Genomic DNA, 6,459 nt, shown 5'->3' on the forward strand with positions numbered 1-6,459 from the left:
GTTTCAAAGGTCCAAATCAAATGACCAAGGATGAATCTGAAATACCCAAGTCAAATGAGGTCAAACCTAAGAAACCAAAGAAAAAGGCTAACAAGGCAGGACCCAAGGAAACTTGGGTACCAAAATCAACTTGATTTTTATTTGATGTGTGCAGGGAAACAGAAAAAATCTTTGGTATTTGGAGAGTAGGTGCTCAAGGCACATGATTGGAGATTCCACCCTACTCACTGGGTTCAAGGAAAGAGCTGGCCCAAGTATCACTTTTGGAGATGACATGAAGGGTTATACTGTGGGATATGGCTTGATTTCAAATGATAATGTCATCATTGAAGAGGTTGCCCTAGTGGATGGACTCAAGCATAATCTGTTGAGTATCAGCCAACTTTGTGATAAGGGCAACTCAGTCACTTTCAATTCTGAAGCATGTGTTATGACCAACAAGAGAAGCGATAAAGTGGTTCTCACTGGGGTGAGAAAAGGAAATGTGTACTTAGTTGATTTCAACTCATCAAATGCATAATCTGTCACTTATCTATTTAACAAGGCAAGTCAAGATGAAAGTTGGCTATGGCACAAGAAGCTGTCTCATCTAAACTTCAAGACCATGAATGAGCTAGTCAAGAAAGATTTGGTTAGAGGTATTCCTCAAGTGGAGTTTTCAAAGGATGGATTATATGATGCCTACCAAAAAGAAAATCAGATTAAAGCATCATTCAGAAAGAAGCTTGATTCAACTATTGAAGAACCTTTGCAATTGTTGCAAATGGATTTGTTTGGACCAGTCAATGTGTTGCCCATTTCAAAGAAAAGATATTGCCTAGTAATTGTAGATGATTTCTCAAAGTTCTCTTGGATATTTCTCCTAAAATCCAAAGATAAAGCTAGTGAAATCATCATCAATCATATAAGGAAAGTCAACAATCATCCTGATTTCAAAGTAAGAAGAATCATGAATGATAATGGAACTGAGTTCAAGAGTTCTGTGATGAGATCATTTTGTGAAGAGAATGTGATCATGCATGAGTTTTCTGCATCCAGAACTCCACAACAAAATGGAGTGGTGGAAAGAAAGAACAAGTCTCTTATTGAAGCTGCAAGAACAATGCTGGAAGAATCAAAGTTACCAACATATTTTTGGGCAGAAGCTGTAAATACTGCATTCTACACTCAGAATAGTTTTTTGTTCAATCAAGCCAAATGCGTGAATCCCTACCAGTTGTTCAAGAACAGGAAGCCAACATTAAACTTTCTACATGTATTTGGCTGTAAATGCTATATCTTAAGGAATCAAACTGATCAACATGGAAAGTTTGATGCCAAAGCAGATGAAGGAATTTTTGTTGGAAATGCTGTTGGAAAAACATATAGAGTCTACAATCTAGAACCAACATTGTAATGGAATATGTACATGTTGTGTTTGATGATTAAAAGATTGAAAGACTGCAAGATGGAGATTTCCATGAGAGCCTCAAATTTAACAATATGGAGATGATTTGTGAAGACAGTGATGATGATAGTAATCAAGAAACAGTGGTTAAGGATAATGCAGAAAAGACTATCCCTAATGATGCACAAAATTCAGCATCAGTCGAGTTGCATAATGCATCATCCGTTGGTAGACAATCAGCTTCATCCATCGAGATACAAAGTGCATCATCCGTCGGAACAGTGAGAGAATCTGAGAGTCAAAACAAATCACTTACAGAAAAAACTCCTTCTTCAAATCAAAGATTCATAAACTCAGGGGGAGTTTCTTCAAATCAAAACTCAGTCACACATCAAGACAATGATGAGGCCTCTTCATCTAGAGCTAATCTACCTCAATAGAGAAAATGGACTAGAGGTCACCCTTTTGAGCTCATTATTAATGATGCATCTTCTAGAATTCAAACAAGAAAATCAGCTCAAGAAGAATGTCTGTATAGCAGATTTCTCTCAAATGAAGAACCAAAGAAGGTAGAAGAAGCTCTGATGGATCCTGATTGGGTTCTAGCTATGCAAGAGAAGCTAAACCAATTTGAAAGGAACAAGTTATGGAAGCTGGTACCCAAGCCAAAAGGAAAGAATCCAATTGACACTAAGTGGGTATTTAGAAATAAGATGGATGAAAATGGCATAGTTGTTAGGAACAAAGCTAGATTGGTTGCTAAGGGCTACTGTCAACAAGAAGGAATAGATTTTAATGAAACTTCTGCTCCTGTTGCAAGACTTGAAGCCATCAGAATATTCTTAGCCCATGCAGCCCATTCGAATTTCAAAGTCTATCAAATGGATGTCAAAAGTGTCTTTCTGAATGGAGATTTAGAGGAGGAAGTCTATTGATAATCTCATAATTTTGTATTAATTAATACCTATTTATTGCTTGCTCCCGAATTTAATAATTTAATTAGTTGCTTTTATAGGTATTTTGTTCAAAAAGCAGATTAAGAGAAAAAGGAAAGGAAAATGCAAAAAGGGCAAAAGTAAAAGAAAAAGAAGAAAATAAAATAGGAGTTGGCTACAATCAATGGTCAAGATCAACACAACACTCCTCTCACTTGGATGACCAAAATTTACCCAACTCTACCCTAAAACCCTACTTTTTAGCTATAAATACCCTTCTTCCCCTTGTATTCCTCACGTTAGTTTTATCTTAGTTTACCTAATAGTAGCCTCTCTTTTCAATTTCTAGATCTAGTTTACTTTCCATTTTAGTAGTTTATAAGTTTTGTAAGCACTCTTTTATATATCAATTCAAGCTTTCATCTCGTTTTTATTTACATCTTGTTCTCCATTTTATATTTTGGCTATGAAATCTTTCTTTGACTACAAGAAGAAAATGAATATTGCTTATGGATTGAAAGGAGCCATTTAGTTTATTGTTCTTGAATCTACTTTTGAGTATCTTGTTTCAAACCCCTCTTAAATATTCATTTTATTAGTGGGTTTGATGAGTTGAAATTTTAGATTTAATTTTTCTTTTCCGCTTAAAGGTTAGTTGAATTTAGAGATGAATCTACTCTTTCCGGCGAAACCCCAGCTGTCCGTCAACTAGTTTGGTGCGAGGAGTTCGGTTTCCATTTTAATTTCTCACTGTATCTCTCTGCTTTATTGACTCGTTTATTTTCCAGCACTAGCTTTTATTGGTTTATTGCTCATATCTTCACTACTGTTTCCCATCTATTTTACTATAAATCTATGACCGTTATTACTCTTTTTTTTCTAATGATCCATTTGCATCTTATCTTCTGTCAAAGTCTTTGATACATTTCTCTGTATTGTGGTTTACATCAAGTTCTAGTCATGTATTAAATAATTAATTAACCATCCAATCATTAGTGATCATTAATTATTAGTTTTGTTTTGAAGTGTATTATTTAATGATTCTATTGTCTCTAGTTAGCCTAATTAATGTTGGTCAAACATAATTATTTTGTGACACTAGTTCATGTCCGTAAGTATGGTTTAGAGTTACAATATTTCATTAATATTCATCTCTTTATTAGCTCATTATAATTTTTGGCCCATTATGTTTCAAGCCCATTGAATTTTGTTGCATCCGTATGAATCTCATTTTGCATACTTAACTTCATGTATTAATTACATTAATCTTAGTTATTACATTAAATATACTTCCTTTCCTCCCATGTTAGCCCATTTTTACTTTCTGGCCCAATTCATTCTAGGTCCTTCTTTTTATAGATTAATTGTGGTAGTCTTTTATTTAAGTAATTGCTGGCCCGAGTTGAATTATTGCTTGTGTTGCTATCTCATTTTATAGTCTGTTAGTATACTTCAATTTATTTTCCTTTGGTCATATTAATTAATGCTTAACATTTGTTTATTTAGCTAGTTAGATTTCACTATGTCTCGTTAAGTTCATTCTAATTATTAAATTAGTTTTGTAAAAATAATCTTCTCTCAAAATTAAATTGTTCTATTTTGCCTAAATTAAAAGTTAAGGTATTGCGAAAAATTATGTAGTTTCTGTGGAACGAATCTAAAATATTAAAACGAAAAATTGTGCACTTGCAATTTAAAATGTATATTTTTGGCACATCAAGTTTTTGGCGCCGCTACCGGGGACTATAATTATTTTTCGCGCCTTAATTTTTAAATTTTCGAATTAGTTGTACTTGTTCTCTTTGTTTTTATTTTTTTAGAAAATTGAAGATTTAGAAAACTCGTTGGAACTCCGAAAATTGCCGAGGCTCGAAGGAATTTTTGGAAGCTTGCTTGGGTAACCCGTATCTCTCTCTTTTCGTATTTTTCACTAGTTAAAAAAAAATTCACAAAAAAAAATGAAAATTTAAAAAATAAAATAAAAAAAATAGTTAGTTTAATACATAATTGTTGCATCATACATTTGTTCACCTAGGAGCACATCATCTTAGATTTTATTTTCTTGTTTTTTATTTTTTTCGTACCTTATAAATTGTGGTGATTGCTGGAGGACCCAAGGTACGTTAAATTTCTTCTTTTCTTTAGTTAGGACACGTAATTTAGAGCATCCATAATTGTTTATCGCTTTTATATCTCGTTGTGTGTTGCATCATTTAAATAAACTTTAAGGGCAAAACCACATCACAAGATAAGGGGAGGGATTTCATCACTCTTTCCTTGGCCAACAACCATTAAATCCATCATTTTGCATACCATAGCCTTTTTAATAAAATTAAGTAGACATTAGCCCCTACGACTTCGCGCTCAACTAGGAAGAAAACCTGAAACGATCAAATATCTAAGTATTCATTCTTTGGTGTCTAGGCTAGAGAAAGCTTACCTGGCCATTTAGATTGGTGACTAGGCTGGTGTTTAACCTCTTGGCAATGCTTGCACCTACCTGGCCAATCAGAAAGAATACTTTTAGTTTTGTGAATTTTAGTAATATCTTTTTGTTAGGAGTAAGTCTAGAGTTTTTTTAGGGAACCATAGATTTAGAATTTTTCTTTCGATTTTTCACCTTTTCTTTTGCGTGTTTTAAATTCTTACACTTATTTGCTACTTGATTTATATCCTGTTTATGCGTACTACGTGGATTAGAGATAATTCATCTAGGTTAGTGAGACCAATTGAGCGTACTTCCTCATCGGAATCCGAACCCGTAGAAATTCTTGAACCCGTAGAAAATATGGCAGTATCTCTTAAGGATCGTTATTACCCCGCCCGTTCAGCCCAACCTTCTTGTATTACTCTTCCACCGGTTAATGGTAATAATTTTGAAATTAAAGGTCATCATATTAGCATGTTACCTAAATTTACCGGGAGTGAAGGTGAGGATCCATATCTTTTTATTCATGAATTCGAGGAGGTTTGTGCCTTACAAAAACTCCAGCAATTGACCGAGGATTCCATTAGGCTTAGACTAATCAATTTCACTCTTAAAGAAAATGCTAAAAAATGGTTATATAGCCTACCGGTTAATTCTATTTCAACTTGGGAGGGATTCGTAGTCATTTTTCTAAAAAAATATTTTTCAAGCCGTAAGACTACGAGACTTACAAATGAGATTAATCAATTTCATCAAAAGGAAAATGAGTCTTTTTGGAAATATTTTGATAGATTTAAAAATCTTTTGTCCTAATGTCCCCACCACGGAATAGAAAAGTGGAGACTTTGTAAGATTGTTTACGAGGCCTTAGATAGTTCTACAACCGCGTTGTTAGAGTCTATATGTCAACGCAAATTCATGGAAAAAGACGAGGATCAGGGTTGGGAATTTTTTGAGGAACTAGCGGAAAAGACCATGTTGCGAGAGTCTACTAGGGAGCCGAATAGGGAGCCTAGTAAGCACAATGAAACACTCGGTTCATTAGCTAACAAAGGCTTGCATTTAGTTGGTAATTCTATAGCAACCGAAGCGAAGTTAGCTACTCTCACTAGAATATCCTGTTGAGAATATCCTTTTGCAACCAACCATGCTTTATTCCTTGTAATTATGCCATCACTATCAGTTTTGTTTCTGAACACCCACTTTGTACCAACAACAGATCTGTTCTTTGGTCTTGGCACTAGGGTCCAGACTTTATTTCTTTCAAATTTATTTAACTCTTCCCGCATTGCTTGCACCCAATCAGCATCTTGAAGAGCTTCTTCCACTTTCTTTGGTTCAGTCTGAGAAAGAAAAGAATTATAGAGACATTCACTTGAAGTAGCTGTTCTAGTTCTGACACCTGCATCAGGATTTCCAATAGTTAAGTCAGGTGTATGTGATTTAGTCCACTTCCTTGCAGATGGAAGGTTTTCTCTAGAACTGGATGTTCCCCCATGATCCATGCTATCTTCATCAACATTTTCTGATGCTCCCCCTGAAACTATGCTCTCTGAGTTGGATCCTTCAGAATTTAAGTTTTCAAAACTATCAGAACTTGGCTTATCAGAACTTGATGAATCAGAACTTGAAGAGCCAGTTATATGTTATGATGCTTCTTGAGATGTGGTTATATCTTCAGTATGCTCCCCCTGCACTGGTGCATCTTC

General features: G+C 34.7%; 1 non-coding gene across 1 annotated transcript; it reads right to left on the reverse strand.

Moving 5' to 3' along the window:
- Nucleotides 1-5,473: 5,473 nt before the first annotated feature.
- LOC141680568 (small nucleolar RNA R71) lies at nt 5,474-5,580 on the reverse strand. Its single transcript, XR_012558362.1, has one exon. It is a non-coding gene; the product is annotated as a small nucleolar RNA R71 (small nucleolar RNA).
- Between the last annotated feature and the right edge of the window lie 879 nt (nt 5,581-6,459).

Source organism: Apium graveolens, chromosome 1, assembly GCF_009905375.1.
Source record: "Apium graveolens cultivar Ventura chromosome 1, ASM990537v1, whole genome shotgun sequence".
NCBI classification, from domain to species: domain Eukaryota; kingdom Viridiplantae; phylum Streptophyta; class Magnoliopsida; order Apiales; family Apiaceae; genus Apium; species Apium graveolens.